Raw genomic sequence first — 17900 nt, 5'->3', positions numbered from 1 at the left:
AATATATACATGTTTCCCGTTTAATTAGAGATTGGTGAAGTAATGTTTTAGAAAATAGTGAATCTATTTTAATTGCATTTCAAAATCAGTTTAGTTATTAGAAAGTATTAAAATAATTTTTATAGGTAATATTAACAAAACCTTGATGATATACAGATTAATTTTTAAAATAAAACACAAAATAAGAAAATGATGTGTAGACTACATTTAATTAGTTTCCTCTTTAAAACATAATTAGCATTCCATAGATAACATGAATAATACCATCCAAAGAAGTTGCTTTAACAAACATAATATAGAACTGTGGGGCAGGCAGTTCATGGGAGAGTTGCCATTCAAAAAAAAAAATGTTCAGTTTACTTTTAATCGCTTTTTAATCTGTTTTCAGGCTTGCTAAAATGGAGTGCTATTTTTCTATCAGATAACATTTATATTAAAGTAACCAACATTTTATATAGAGTTTTATTAAAACCCTATAAGCTTTTTTCTTTAATATTCTTTTATAATATCACATGATATGTGAAAACATTGGTCCACACATGGTAGAGTTCTAATAAGAGAAATTAAATTCTCAACTGTAGGCCTAAAATCAACTTGAACTGTAAAGGAAAAAAATGTTTATTAACCAAGCCATGTCAGAAATACATATTTCATTTAGTAGTAAGTAGCTAAGGTAGAACTGAATAGAACAGAGCTGCAAATATCTCTATAAAGGGCATGCTAGATATACCACCTGAAGAAGCTGTTCATGTATTCTAAACCAGCCATGTAATTAAACATCATCACGCTTTCCTACCATATCTAAATTTATACAGTTCTAAAAGGAAATATTTTAGATGTATATAACCAACTTCTGTCTGGCGTTATGCTCTAACAGCACCCAGATCTAGGAAATTCCTCTTTACTGGTCCATGCTACTGATGCTAATAATGTCTTCAAGTCATTCCTGACTTTTTGGTAGAGTGAAGTATTTATTTAGGTTACTGTGATCAGTTTTTTCTACAAAGTTCTTTTGTATATATGTTCACTGCACTTTTAAATCTTTTTAAAGAGAGATTTGAGAGGAGAACCAACAGTTTGTTTTTTACACTTAGCATAATTATGTAATAGAATTAGAGGATAGGACAGTTTTTATATCACTGGAGAAAAATATACACCCCAAAAATATTCTGTTTCAAATATTTAACATTAGTCTGACTCCTCCTTGATAGAAAAATTACCAAAAACTTAGTGTAAATTGTGGAAAGAATTTGAAATCTATAACAATATATCCTGATAAGGAAGGACAGAGAACTAGAGATAGACAACTAGGGAAAAGAATGAACAAGACTCCTACATGAACATATGTGATTATTTGAGTAAGTTTTACTTTACAAAATTCGTGATGCTAAAAAGAAAATGGATCATTTTGTAAAGTTCAAAAACAGAATTGAAAGAACAGTGAAGTTATCCGAAAACTCCCATTCTGTAGTTGTCTAGACGGGAAATAGCAAACTCAAGAAGTAAAATATCGACCCTTCATTAAATGATAAATTCTAGAGGAAGTTCACAAATTATATCTTTAGGAATTTTCACTTGCATAAATGTGTTTGGGCAAAGAATTGATGTCAAATGCTTTATTGATTGCTCAAGATGTCTTCTTAAGAGTAAGAGGATCAAAAATGAATCTATCACCTCTATTGAAAAACTTTGATTTATGTGCTCATAGCAGATAACTACACTGAATATAGTGAGGTTTCTTAGAAATAGTGGAGTTAAATAAACACCACAAGTCACTATTTGCACAAAGTAAATATAGGACTATAACCCTTTACTACCCCCTTCCAAAAAAAAAGTCATTTGCTGCTTGGAAAGGAGCTAAATTATTTTGAAACTGCTGAATGCAATGGAAAGGATTAACATCTAGGAGACATAGATTTCAGATTTATCTCTTAATTATCTGTTGCTTTGGACAAGTCACTTAAACTGAGTCACTGTTTTGCTATCTTAAAAATGATTGCTAAGTGGTACAATATTTATGAAATCTCCTGAATGCTGTGCTTGATCTAAGTGTAAGGGATTGGTTTTACTTTTACATTAATTTCATTAGGATGGGTTTGTAATGGATCCACAGAAAGGGATCTGTTAGATTCTTGCTACTCAGATGTGATTCATGAACCAGCAGCTTCATCATGACCTGCAAACTTGTTAGGAATGCAGAAACTCATGCCCCCCCAACCATATACATTTTAACAAGATCTCCAGCTAATTCATATGCCCATTAATGTTTGAGATAAACTATTTCAACATATTTGTGATATTATGGCTAGGACCACTTCTTCAATATTAATCATTCATATTCAAAGCAGCATTTTAGGTGCTGTCATTCATCTATTGAAATACCTTTAGAGTAAATTGCTTTAGTAGAGGTATGCTTTTATGTGTAATCAGTTCCTCTGATACATTAGTTTTGTTAATTAACTGGCACCATGCCCATGACTTTTTCTGAGCACTGAATTAGTTATACCAATTCCTAAGTGACAGACCATAGTAAGAGTTAAATCTATAATGAGAAAAGTTCAGAAAAACAAGCACAGTATTGAATGAGGCAACATACATGTTTCAATGAAAAATGCACACCTTTCCAAATAAGATATGTGGAAAGTCAAGATATAAAGACAAAAAAAGACAATCTAGAAACCAAAGGCAGAAAAATGAAAGAATTATTTAAAATGTTTATCTTTGGTCATTATTGTAGTAATAATTAAACTTCAAAATTTTTATAATTTATTTTATTTTATTTTATTTTATTTTATTTTATTTTATTTTATTTTATTTTATTTTATGTTAGTCACCATACAGTACATCATTAGTTTTTGATGTAGTGTTCCATGATTCATTGTTTTCGTATAATACCCAGTGCTCCATGCAATACATGCCCTACCCATCACCGGCCTGACCCTTACCCCAACCCCCCTTCCCTCTAAAACCCTCAGTTTGTTTCTTGGAGTCCATAGTCTCTCATGGTTTGTCTCCCCCTCCGACTTCCCCCCCCTTCGTTTTTCCCTTCCTTCTCCTAATGTTCTTCAAATCTGTATAATTTTTAAAGCCCACTTTAAAATGGAGGGGAGATTATTTTATATCTGGATGAAAACTATATGTTTTAGTTCCTGAAAAAAAATTATAAAATTATCATATCTCTGAGTAATTTGGGGAAAATAATTTTTCTAATTTACAAGTTGGTTTGATTGGAGAATAATAAATTATTACATATTTCAGAGGATTTACTGTGATTCTAAACTTTGCTTTTCCTATTTCCTATTGTGAAGTGTTTATTGTTAAAACTATTTATTTCATCTTTTATGCTACTAGATTGACTTACCCTGTGTTACCTGCTAAACTATTTTTGAAGTAAAAAATAAATCACTGTAGTAGATAAATAATAGAAGTCTAGGATTTCTTTCTTCCTCATCTCACTTTCTCTTTACTTCCCTTTTTGTTTTTCTTCATTTTCTTTATATTTAAAGGCTACTTTAAACAAACTGTGACTTGTCCTGAAGAAATCCGAGCTAGTGACCAAATTATAAAGAGATTTTGCCAAGTGCCTTTGAGAAAGTTATGCTACTCCTTGGATAAAACAGGTGGTCTTCTTAAGTAGAGCAAATACTTGAGACCAAAAAGTAAATAAATTGGTAGCAAATAAATTATAAGGATTTTTTCAGGTTAAGGTTTAAAGGATAACACTAATTCCAGAAGCAGTAAGGTGTTAAATATTTTTCATATAATTATATACTTCTGATATTATCCTGTGCAATGATCAAAGGAAAAGTTAAGGAAAAAGTTAAAGAATGCTCTTGACTGTACTTCTACAACATTGATCTCATCCTGAACCAAATTTGCTGCTATATTAGCAAGATTTCATTGCACCTAAACTGTTTCTTCATGGGACAGGATGACCTGTTGCAACTTCCAATATTCCTTTCCTTGCCTTTTCATACACAGAAATCATCAGGAAATTAGACTCCAAAGTAAAAACATTATTTTTCTAATTTTGGATGACACTATAAAATCACAAAGAATATGAGTGATTTCTTAGATTGTTAGACTGTTCAAGATAATAAAGTTCACACATATTAATAATGAAATGTAATCTCCACATGGGCTTAATTTTTATTTTATCTGCTCTTAGACTTCTACAAAGAGAGCTTCAAATAAAAGTTCTATCTAGGGTGGGAATTGTAAAATGAAATTTTAATATATTTTTGTTCTGATGATTACATCCTGCCTCATAAAAAAAATACAGTACGGAATTCAGTATAATGTCTAAGAAAGGAAAGAGATCAAACACAACCAAAGTTTAAATAAAGACTGGATTAACACTCTTCTCAGTTGTCAAAGTCACTAAAATAGCGATAGGTTTTTAAAAAGAAAAAATAAAATCATATCCCTAAATATAAATGTGACAATCACTTCTCTACAAGCTACATGATTCATCATGTTTAACTACACAAATTAACTTGAGAGTTTGCATAGTGAAAAATTAGTGACTTAACAGATTAAAGTAAAAAATCAATTTAAGAAAACAAAAAGCAAGTTCTAATTGAAATTCTTTTCAGAAGTTGACTGCTACATAGTTTGTTCAATAAATATTTGCTGTAGGTTTGATGAATGAATTAAAGAATGAGGGAATGAAGCAAGTCAAACAAAAACATTTGAGAATTCTTTGCTTATCTTAGAGAAACTTACATAGACCAACCACCATCTATATAAGCTGAATTTTGTTTTTTTTTTCCTACATTCTCTCTAATAATTAAAAACTAAATCACAATTAAACATGATGAGTTAGCCAGGAATTGAAAATATGCACCGTAAATTCTAAAAACTTAATGACATCAAATCACAGATATGAGCTGTATATAAAAGTATGGTGGAAAACATTGGTCTGCACTTTGAAAATGCCACATTCACACCTTCTTATGTAAAATTTTCTCTGGAAAATTATAATATAGGTTTTTGATTAGCCAATCTGTCAAAAAACATTGATATTACTAATTTTTACAATGAATAACACTAGAAATTGAATAGAGCTTTGAACTTTAAATTGTTTCATTATGCTGTACTCTGATTTTAAAAATAGTGTAGGGGCACCTGGTTGGCTCAGTCAGTTAAGCAACTGACTCTTGATTTCGGCTCAGATCATGGTCTCAGGGTTTGAGATCAAGCCCCACGTTGGACTTTGCAATCACGCAGCATCTGCTGGAGATTCTCTCTCCCTATCCCTCTGCCCCTCCCACTCATGCTCTCTCTCTTTCTCAAAATAAATAAGTAAATCTTAAAAAAAATAAAAATAGTGTAAAGAGTTTAGAAATACAGAATTTTTATTTGGTTTACGATATGCACATTGCACTTTTTGTCTTTGTTCTTATTAGCCTTTCCATGTATCTACTTTCTTTTATCACATGGATAGATAGAGATCATTAGCAACTCTATGAATATTGTTCTTCCAAGTTTGTCCACATATCTACGAGTGAACCGAAATTGAAAAATAGAAATAGAAAAGTAAGTCCACATTTGTTAGAAATTTTTTATGAGGATAAATTGTCTAATTTTTAATAAAATTGTTTTGATCAGTTAAATGTGATTCCTACAAAAAATCATGATATAACACTTGCTACATTTACTCAGCAAATATGGAGTAGGTTCAACATACTTTTATGAGTCGTGTTTAAAGTTTTTTTCAACATTAACTTTGCCAAAAAGTTTACTGTAATTTAAATTAACACGTTTTTCTTAAACTTTTATTATGTAGGAATGAAAAGAGGCTATACTTATATTAAAAAATAGCTATAAAGAGTCAATTTAAATCAGTAATATAGATATTTCTAAATATTTAAAGGTCTAAAATAACAGATTCTCACATGGTTAACTTATCACTTACAAATCTTACAATTTATATACATTGTTGCTGGCTTCTTACCACTTCACAAAATATAACACTTCTGAAAAGCTAGTCACTTTGTGAGTAAAATTTTCAGAAAGTGTGAAAAATGGATATTGGATTCTATTGTGACACTTTGAAAATACTTCTAAAAATACTTCTGCAGAAAGAAACTATAATTGGGTATTATAAAGTGTAAACACACACACATACACATCATACAAGTCAAGTGATGGCTTAAATTGCTACAAGAAGGAAACAGTTTCATCAGGGATCCTAAGACTACAACACAAAAAAGCCAAATGAAACCAGTTTAGATGGAGAATTAGTAATTAAACACATTCTCTGATTCTTTGTGTGTGTGTGTTTTAAAATAACTTTATTGAGGCCAGAAATTTTACCTATTTTAAGTACATAGTTCTATGAGTTTTAGTAAATATATTGAGATGTGCAACCATTATCACATTCTGGCTTTAGAACACTTCCATCACCCCCAAAATTACCTTCATGCCATTTATTTATTTATTTTTAATTATGTTATGTTAATCACCATACATTACATCATTAGTTTTTGATGTAGTGTTCCGTAATTCGTTGTTTGCGTGTAACACCCAGTGCTCCATTCGGTATGTGCCCTCTTTAATACCCATCACCAGGCTAACCCATCCCCCCAGCCCCTCCCCTCTAGAACCCTCAGTTTGTTTCTCAGAGTCCATAGTCTCTCATGGTTCATCTTCCCCTCTGAATTTCCCCCTCTGATTATTTTTCAGCAATTGGGAAAATTGCCTAATGTTAAAAGAAAAAGTGGCACCAAATCATTCTAAAGAATTTTCATATATATTTGATACTCCAAAAACACTTTGATAGTTTAGAATTCCTTCTTTAATTTTCCATTAAATCACACACGCAATTTTTGTTGGAAATAGAAAGGAAAATCCACTAACTCTAGTAATTGGGTCTACCATTTAGCTTGTCATTCATAATATTTTATAATAAGGTATATCTCTGAATAAAAATGGGGGGTGTTTTGAGTGGTTATATTTTTCATTATGTTAAAATACTCATTAAGACTGACTGGTAGGGTAAAACAACATATTATTTTTTATAAAACAGTATTATCTTTTAAAAATAAATAAATAAAACAGTGTTAACTTTCTGTAGATACATGGCACCATGTATTTACCTCAGTTTTTAAAAAAATGTCCTTCATGGAATACAGTTTATTATTATAATATCTACATTTTACTGCAAAATCTTTCAGTATATCCCATGACATCATAAGGTCACTTTATGAATTTAGGGGTGTGTAGAAATATTTTAAGTAAAAATTTACCATTCTACTTCCTACAAAAATAATTAAGATGTTCTTTGATTATTATTTTTTTAACATCCTCCACTTCCACATTGGGCAAAAACTATCCTCCAAACAGTCTTATTTTTCCTCATATGGTTTTTGGCATGTTCTGTACTGACAGCACTAACATTTTGCAACTGTCTATTCCATTCCCATTTCTGGAAGCAAACTTTAATTTGGTTTCTATTCTTAATCCAGAAGGTTAGAAGAGTTAAAGGTAATATTATATCATTGAGGGAAAAAAAGGCAATGTCAACATATTGAAAACACACTAATAGTTCAATTTTAAAACAAGTTTAGTAGGTCTTTACTGAACCACTGCTCTTTCCTCTAATAAAAATGTAAACTTTTGGTATACTGATTGGTTGGTTACTCCACTCCTCCTTTTATACATTACATATTTAAATACACACACATAAGTATGACTTTCCTATCTCAGACTGATAAGAATTTATGGTTTTCCTGTACAAATTATTTGTTTTCTTTACAAATAATTACATGGAAGATAAAATTGACCATTCTCAAGTAGTTGTTTCAGTCATGCCCCTTTTCTTTTCAGCACCAGCTGAAGATAGCAGCTAAAGGACGCTGCACATTTGTCTCTGCGAGAAGGAGAAGGCAGCTGAGAAATCATTTTGGTAAATTAAATTGCCAATGATTCAGCCCCATCAAATTAGTTAATAAGAAAAAAGACAAATTTTAATTCTGATGTAATGAAAGATGCCTTTTTGTGACACAATAAAATAGAAAATAAGCAGTACGTGACTAGTTGTTGACAGTTAAATGTTGCTAATGTCCAGAAGTTCTCTCAGGACACAAGGCTCATTGTGGTGCAAATTTCAGTCTAGGGGTTTTATGATGAGAGAGAAGCTCTGGCTGCCAAAAAATTCAAGCTCCACCTCCATCCATCTACCCTTGCTACATACAGTCTAAAATAAGGAATAAAGAGTAAAAACAGATCGAGGAGTGATTCTACAAGGTAAATCACTTATCTCCTTTTTTCTTTTATCTTCAGTAGCTATAGGGAGCAAATAGCCTATTCTGATTAGAAATATACATAGAATATGTATAGATAGAAATATACATAGAAATATATATATGCTTCAACAGATTTCTAAGTGTTCATTTATCAGAGCTACCTAATGCCTTCAGGCTAATACTGAGCAAGGGCTAAGCATATCCTTCAGGATTAAAAAATAATAACAGTAGGGGCACCTGTGTGGCTCAGTCAGTTAAGCATTCAACTCTTGATTTCAGCTCAGGTCATGATCTCAGGGTCCTGAGACTGAGCCCCGCATCAGGCTCCATGCTGAGGATGGAGCCTGCTTGGGATTTTTTTTCTTCCTCTCACTCTGCCTCTCCCCACTGCTCACATGTGCTTTCTCTCAAAATAATACTAATAAGGAAAGAAAAGTTAAAAAAAGTAAATTGTTGAGTAGGCAAAAACTGATGAAAAAGTCTGATCCAGAGTTGAACATGAATGTTTGAGATCAAAGCCTTCAATAATTATTTTGTGATAGAAATACCTAGAGGGTGTTTGGTTTGACTGAATTCAACTTTGATGTATTGTGCTAACTAAAAAATGTTTATTCTCTTTCACTTTCCCTAGAATAATCATTACCCTAAACCACTAGTTCGTATATCAGGAGTTCAAGAGTCCTGTGGTTTTTAAAATAACTTTGAATATTCTTTTCTTGACAATATCTAATTTGAAAGTATATGTGCACTTCAAGTTAGGTACAATAAGCAGGGGTAGGTATACTGAGAAATAAAAGTGGTCTTAGATATAGAATTTGATATCCTTGGAAACTATATAACCAAGGGCTATGAAGAAGAAAAGAACCTAAAATGTTATATTAGTATAGTAAGACAATTGAGAGATATATTCTGAATATAATGTTTTTGTTGATTTTTCTTAATGGTATTAAGTTTTATATAGTTATAAATTGTACCCTTACCTAGTTGCATTCCCTCATGTCAAGGAAAGTACTTTTTTAAATAACTTTTAATCTTTTCTAATTTCAGAATAATTTTTAAACTAATATTTTAACAGCTAATCATATCTTAGTACTTTATATACTTTTAATTCTACCAGTAAAATTATAACACAGATATTACTTATTATTTAAAGATTAAAAAAACTTAGAGAAAATGTAACTTGAAAGGGGATACTTAATTAGTGAGAGAATAAGCCGTCTAATCCTAGTCTTGTTAATCAAAAGCCTCTTATGCCATGCTGACATTCAAGGAAACATTTCAGTGAATATATTTATGAATTTAATATAATTTATTAATGAGGATGGAATCAAAGAAGGAGAGAGGGAGGAAGAAAGGAAGGAAGGGAAAAAATTCCAAGTTTGGGCTTTAAGTACCACAAGCATGAATTTCTGAAGCAGCCATTGAAATAGGCCAGCTTCAATAAAGAGAGAAATTCTGATAACTACACATCATGTCTAATCAATGAAAATATTTCAGGAACTTCCTAGGAACTGAAAACATGTCTAAATCCTTGCTAGGGATTTGTAACTATGAGACACAAAAACAAAATATAAACTTGGTTGCCTGCTTAACAAATAAAAAGCCACCAATAAGGTTTTTTTGTTTTGTTTTGTTTTTTTTTTTTTTTTTTAAGAAGAGATTGGAACACAAAGACACACAGAGGAAGGACCATGTGAAGACATAGGGAGAAGACAGCCATCTAAAAGCCAAGGAGAGAAGCCCCCAAAAGAAACCATTCCTGCCCTTATCTTGATCTTTGACTTCTAGCTTCCAGAATTGTGAGAAAATAAATTTCTGTTGTTTAAGCCACCCAGTCTGTGATACTTTGTTATGGCAGCCCCAACAAATCAATACAGTAGTGAAATGTGTCAACAGTTGGAAGATACACAAATTGCAGTGAGTCAGATGTTTTCCAGTGAAATCCAGTAACACTGTAAATAGGCCAGAAGATTTTAAGGTAAGAAAGTATGAGGGGCACCTGGGTGGTTCAGTCGGTTAAGTGTCTGCCTTCAGCTCAGGTCATGATCCCAGGGTCCTGGGATCCAGCTCTGCATCAGGCTCCCTGCTTCTCCTTCTCCCTCTGCCCCTGCTTGTGCTTTCTTTCTCTCTCTCTCTTATATATATATATATATATATAAAAAAAAATATAAATATTTTTATTTATAATTATATAATTTATATAAATTATAAATATATTTGTAATTTAAATATAAATCAAAATATTTAAAAAAAGAAAGTATGAAATATTTATTGATATTGTTTCAGTGTAGTTCTTTTTTTACTGCCAGGCAACTAAACTTTACCTGATTGCAACAAAAATTTTAGAAGCTGGTGTGGAGTTATTTTGTGGTATCAAGAAAAGAATATCCATCATTACCTAAAAGGTTTTTAAGGTGTCTTCCTTTTCCAAATATGCATCTGTGTGAGGCTGGATTTTCTTCATTGACTTCAGCAAATAATTTATATCACAGGAGACTGCCTTCTTAAAATTGTTTTGGAAATAGATTTTTTAGCACATATTTCTGTTTGTATTTAATCAGTTTATTACTTCAAATGAATTAATAAATATGAAGGTTCATCAACTTTAACTTTAAATATGTCAGCAGTTATCATCCACATAAATAAAATTCTTTAGTGTTTAGAAATTTTTAGCTCTACAAACAAGTCTGGAGAGTATAAAATTCTGGAACTTCTGATTTGAGGGACAAAACAGTAAGTAGTATTAAGCTATATAGTCAGTAGTATTAATATGCCAGCCACTCATTAAGCATTTCACATTTGCTTTCTCAGTTTACCAATGCAAATATGTGCAATCTAACATAATTCTATCCCTTGAGAGATGAAGATTTTGAAGTTCTATTTTTTTCTTTTTTATTGTGTTATGTTAATCACCATACATTACATCATTAGTTTTGATGTAGTGTTCCATGATTCATTATTTGCGTATAACACCCAGTGCTCCATGCAATACGTGCCCTCTTTAATACCCATCACCAGGCTAACCCATCCCTCCACCCCCTCCCCTCTAGAACCCTCAGTTTGTTTCTCAGAGTCCATATGAATATATATATTTATATATATTTACATATAATATGTATGTGTCCCATGTTGAAAAACAAACCCAGATTATAAGATTCCAAAGCCAAGACTATTTGACATATTAGATCAAACACTTATTTAATAAACAAGAGTATGTTAAAAGCATTATTTTGGCAATAATGAATCAGGAGGGGATTTGTCAGAACTTCTGCAAGAAATTTAGAAACCAGTGTCCATTGAGTCTCTAGTCTATAAAGTGATTCTTTAACCTACAGAAGCTTTTGGGTCAAAGAGCTATGGTGAAACATACTGTATGATGTTTTTTATTTTCTTTTTAAGATGTATTTATTTATTGGGGCACCTGGGTGGTTCATTTGGTTAAGTGTCTGCCTTTGGCTCAGGTCATGATCTCAGGGTCCTGGGATCGAGCTCCATGTTGGGTTCTCTGCTCAGGGGCAAGTATGCTTCTCCCTCTCCATCTGCCCACACCCCCCAACCAGGTTGTGCTCTTTCTCTCCCCTCTCTCTCAAATAAATAATTTTTTTAAAAATCTAAAAAAAAAAAAGATTTATTTGAGAGCAAGAGCATGCACGTGAGCAGGGGAAGGGGCAGAGGAAGAGAGAGAATCTCAAGCAGACTCTGCGCTTAGCTCAGGGCCCAAGAGCTTCCAAAATGAAATACAATTTTAAGGAAAATTTTGATTTAAATTTCATTTATGTTGTTTTAAATTGTATTACCAAATAATTTATTTGATCTGAGAAGGCTTTTAAAATAATTCTAATATAAATATTAATAAAAACTTCTAAAACTTCAAAACTTCTAAAATTAGTTTTAAAACTCTTAATTCCATTCTATGCCACAAAGCTCTGCAAAATATCAAATTTTGCAATATAAATACAAAATTGTCATATAATATTAAGAAACAGTATCATAAGATTTTAGTCACAAAGCCATGATAATCATCCAGTAATCAAAATTAAAACCATTGTTCTTTTGCAAAGAGTAAAGAAAAGAGAATGTGAGAATGAAAGACAATAAGGAATGAGAATTGTTCATACTCAAATTATATTTGTAGTGGAGAAGTTTTGAATGGATATTGCATAAGAAATAATATTTCTGTGTCCTTGAAACTAAAATATCAGAACTAATTATATAAGTCAATTCAAATCATAAAATTCCATTCTAGAATTTCAGAAATGAGATTGTACTATCACACTAATATGTTTAACCTTTCTTGATTTGACAAGATTTATATAAATATTTTAAGCATGAATATGATTAAAATTCAGTCTTAATGTTATATATTTTTATTGTCAGAAGATTAAAAATCTATAACACATGCTGTTTCATACAAATTTTTATATTTAAAAAGTATATGTATATTTTTTTCCTATATCTTAACATTTATAAAAAGATAACACACAATTCATGTGTCATAGTTCCATTAAATTCTTAAACTACTAGAAGTTCTGTATACCCAAAATTCATCTGCCTGAATGTTGGATGACAAAGGTTTTTAATTGTATAAATGGTATGTCTCCATCAGTCTTCTTTAACTTAAGCAAGAGCCATTGGTGTTAGATGTGAGGAAGAACTTTCAGGCAATGAGATTTGTAGCACAGTGGCCTAAATGGCAGGTAAATTGTAAAATCTATTTGGGGAAGTTTTTTTTTAAGAGCTCAGTTACTTATCTTATTTTCCTTGCTAGGTAGCACCTTACCCAAAGAGAGGGGTTGAGGGTAGCTCAATCAGTTTCAAATGTGAATGCATCAATGTCTGAGTAACACCTACAGAACAGTTGGCTCAAGATAGTCCTTTAAATTCATTCATTTCCTTTAACTCTAGCCTTTAGTCATCTCGAGCAATGATATTGTATCAATGAAATCATAGTTTGATGAGCTAATTATATTTTATTGATGTACACTAAAATGTAATATAGAAAAATGACATTCATCTTTATCGTGTCCACCAAAACAAGGATATATATATTCTGCAGAAATATATATATTTCTGCATCTTAGCAAACTAATATACCAAAGAACAACCTGAACTCACCCCTGTCCTATCAGTGGGATGCATTTAACACTTGGGGGGAAAATGCTGGGCTGGGTGCTCTGTGAAGGTCTTTTTCAGTCCTGTGGTTGAACGATGATGGCCTTCTTTATATCAGCCATTTTTATACTCAGTTATGATGTGTCAGTACCCCTATTTATAAAAGCTATTTTAACACCATAAAATAGAAAAGCAGTTATATCTTATTTGGAGTATGGTTCAAAAATTTTAGGGAAGAAAGAATACTTGTGTTCCATTTTTTAATGTCTGTAAGTAAACTAAATATAGATGACTATTGTAGACTTTTCTTTATCCTTTGCATTTCTTACAGTATAAAATGGGTATTTCCATATTTTTAAAAAATAAAAATACTGTATTTCCCATTATAAAATTTATTTCACATAAATAAGGTGCTCAACAACTACAGCTTCCCATACCCTAGAGTTTGTGGCCACAGGAGACATGGAAATTAATAGGGAGCTTAGCTTTTTCAGATGTTTCTTTCATTTCTCAGACCTATCATTTAGAAGGAGAAGGAGTTCATAATACATTATCATTTAGAAATCTCTTATTCTAATTAAAAGAAAAAAATGTTTGTTTTCATGTTCTTGGCATCATATAAGATTAATAGACTACACTCTTACAGAATTCTATTTCAATTTGTTGGTAATAACAAAACCTTTCTTTTTGGGGGTGGGGGTGAAGAGGGGTTAATCTATACTATATTTCATAAATAAACCTGTAAAATGTTATTATTTAAGTTGAAACGTTATTACAATGAATTACTTAGTAAATTAGAGTGAATAAATTTTCCTTTCATATGTATTAGTCATAACTATGTAATGTAATGTATTCACCATCTACCTAGATTGCTTAATACCAGTTAGGAAGACTATAATAATAAGCTTGACCTCTCGTATTTTGCAAACCTAAGAAAGTTTGAATTGAAATTTCAGCACAATGGTTCTTTGATTGATTTGAATTCTAGCTTTACCATGGTAATTCAATACTATTAATTTATAGACTAGAAATTTGCCTTCATACCTATATACAATTTTTAAGAACAAAATTCTTCTATGTTCTCAACTCTATACATCATTTCTCTTGAAAACAGAAAATGCATCACTTAGAATTTGTAGTACAAGTAAGAAATCAGATTATTAAAAATCTCAATGGCATGAAAATATAACTGTACAGTTCTAAAGGCCTAATTTATTATGAAGACTCTTAACATTAGACTGGACCCCAAATGTTAGCTACTCTTCTATAGTTTTTAATATTTATGGTACTCCCATGAGGTCCATAAAATTGAAGTAAGTTTTTAGGAAATTATAAAAAGATATAATGCTTGATTTCAAGGTGCTTACAATTTAGCAAAAGCCAGGTGATAGAAGAAACCATGAAAATAAAGATAGTGTCCCAGTGAGCTTTATTGTTTATAAAAATTCTGATACATAATAAAGAATATCAGAAAAGGAATTAGGAAAAAAACTTCAGGGCTCTCCTAAGTATTCTAGATTATTTTTAAAAAAGTATCTGTGATATTTAGTGAATGCCGTTGCTTTTCCATCTATATATTTTGAATAAGAATTCATCTATTTTTTTTCAAAATGTCATGGCAAAGATAATTCCTGCATTTCATATTTATTTGGATGAAAATTTCATATTGCTGTGCATACAGACTTTGTAAATGGGCCAATAAATAGCTGTCTGTGTAAAACCTGGTCATCTCAACAGATTGTTAGAGACCCTTCACTCTCAAGCTACCCGTTCCAATGTGATTTAAAACACAGGACTAGTAGTTACATGGACACACTTGTAGAACAAGTTAAAGATAAGATTGATTCCACAAATGGAAGCAAAAGCTTTCAGATGTTCGGGTATTTTAAACCTGGGGTGGGAATAGATGTGGGGATAACATTTGTAGTAACAGATACCAAGTAGTTCAGGTAAAAAAGGTACATTGAACAGCGTATCTGTTTCATGACCAAAAAAAATGTAAAACTATATGAAGAACCTACAAATAAGAACTTTAGCTGCTATTATCTGAAATTTGTAGTTGAAGAGAGCAAAGACAAGCTTAGTCTGATTGAAAAGGAATGCATGAGATTGAAAGAACTACAAACAAATCATAAAAATCATGCATAAGAGTATATAATTATATGTATAGTTTTTTTCAGGGAGAGATACAATTTTCAATTGGGAAATTTTATTCATTTTTTTTCTTTGTACTTTTTAATATTTGAAGTGTTTATTTTTTTCCTCTCATTGGGCTATAAAATTATTGAATATAGGGATTCAGTCATACATTTCTTTCCAACTTTCTCCTAAGTCAGATAAAATATTCCCATCCCTGTTCTCATGTCTCAAATTGAAGAATAAGACCAACTGCCAATACATCTTACCATAAGACTTCCATATAAATGTTTTAAAGTGGAAACAGACTTTTAAAAGGAGAAATGTCTTCATCCCATTTATTGCCTTTTATTGTCTACAGCCTGGCAAGAGTACATTGGATATGAAAACTCATGTTACTAAGCAAAGATTGTTTGGGTAAACAAGCTTTTACTTACTTAAACTTTACTTTGCCTAAAGAATCTGTTATATGTCTCCAGAGGACCTAAAATATAGAACATAAGAATCTAGAATGTTATTGTTAGTATGCTGTTGAAAATCTCTTAATCGTGAATCTCAAAGCAAAAGGAAAAATCATTTTACCAATCCTTCCTGATATTTTTTCTACCTATGAAATTGTGCCATAAATTTTTAATTATCTGGATCAAGAACCAATAATGTTTCAGCAAAAATGTTTTATCCTCGGATCTAACTCATCTAGTAAAATGGTAATTGTGAGGTTATGTTAAGTTAAATTAGAATGCTATTTTGATTCATGATAAAGTCCCCAGTATACAAATTTAATATATACGTTCATTTAGTTTTTACTCTGTTAATGATATTTTGCTAGTCTTCTGGAGTGTAGAAATATAAAATGTAGTCCTTGTTCTCAAAGGATTTTAGATCTAGAGAGGCACAGAGACGTATGAAAAAATAACTATAAAATCAGCTAACTCTAATGGGCCCTAAAATAAAAGTGTTGATAAAATGCCTTTGGAATTAAGAGGACTAGCAAAACAATATTGATCTAAGATTGTTTCCATCAGTATAAATTTTAGATAAAGTGACAAAGATCATTCCTCATTTTCTTTGCATTATAAATCCTCTTTGGACTTTTTATAACATAAATGAAGGCATGTGTTTATATTCTTCCAATTAGTCTTGGCTCCTTAAAATTTTTCTGGAAAGGTTATTATTCTGTTTGTAGTATTACAGAGATATGATATCATAGATCTAGTATTACAGAGATATGATATCATAGATCATTTAATTTGAAATTTTTTAAAGAAGTTGATTTCATTATTATTTGCAATCTATTGGATACTTTAACTGCCCATCTGGTACTAGAATTTTTTAAATCTTGAAATTTGCTTTTAGCTTTTTCTGTTATCAATTTGTGCTGCAGAATCAAATTTTGGTCTCTAGCAAATAAAAGAATCTACAGAGCAGAATTTCTTGATTTCTCTTGTTTATCTAATACATTATTTGTACCATCTAAATCTTGGGTTTTTAAGCTAGTGAGTCTTAAATGGTCTTTGTACAAAATAACATCAGCACTAAAGTCATGCTATTCTATTTTGTGTTTGCTTGATTGTTGCTAAATACAATGTGATCTTATCATTTGTGAATTCTGTCATGATTTTAAAATCCATTTTTGGTATGTAAAAATGAAACTTTTCAGAAAAAAAAAAAAACATGGACTATGTCCTTCTAAACATTAATGTAGACAGTTTGGGGAGGAAGCTGGAGAGAGAGAGAGAAATAAAGATAACTAAGTAGGTCCCAGGGAAATTGCTACTTTTGCTTTAAATATTCTCTAATCTCACCACATGCCTTCTTCCCAGTTGTGTCCTTATTGCCTTTGAAACTAATGTCCTGTCCCCATCCTTATGAAGAATTTTTTAAGTGGAATATTTTAGCCAAGGAGCAGGAGCTAAATTCCTGGGAATAATCCCAGGCTCATCTCTCTCTCTCACTTACCATACCCAGTCATGTGAATCATCAGGTCAGGTAAATTCTGCCTTCCAAACAGCTCTCTTGTCTACCTACTCTGCTCCATAACCAGGGCATACCCTATCCAGAGCACTAACATCTCTCACTTGAATTACAGCTCTCACTTGAAGCCATCAGAAAATGAGCTGTCCAAGCTTGCTATACCCACTCCAAGATATGTCAAGATTACAAGAAGCAAATCTGATTTTATCATTCCTTTTGATGACTTCCATTGCTCTTAGGTAAAATTTAAATTGGGCAAAATTTCTTTCAAAACTGTACCCGGATTTATCCATGGGCTGCAAGGTTGGTTCAACATCCGCAAATCAGTCAACGTGATACAATATATTAACAAAAGAAAGAACAAGAATCATATGATCCTCTCAATAGATGCAGAAAAAGCATTTGACAAAGTACAGCATCCTTTCTTGA

The sequence above is a fragment of the Callorhinus ursinus genome, unplaced genomic scaffold (assembly GCF_003265705.2).
Source record: "Callorhinus ursinus isolate GAN/ISIS: 27379988/994484 unplaced genomic scaffold, GSC_fseal_2.0 scaffold12, whole genome shotgun sequence".
Classification (NCBI taxonomy): domain Eukaryota; kingdom Metazoa; phylum Chordata; class Mammalia; order Carnivora; family Otariidae; genus Callorhinus; species Callorhinus ursinus.
The sequence above is the reverse complement of the archived record's forward strand: the minus strand, read 5'-3'. Positions refer to the sequence as shown.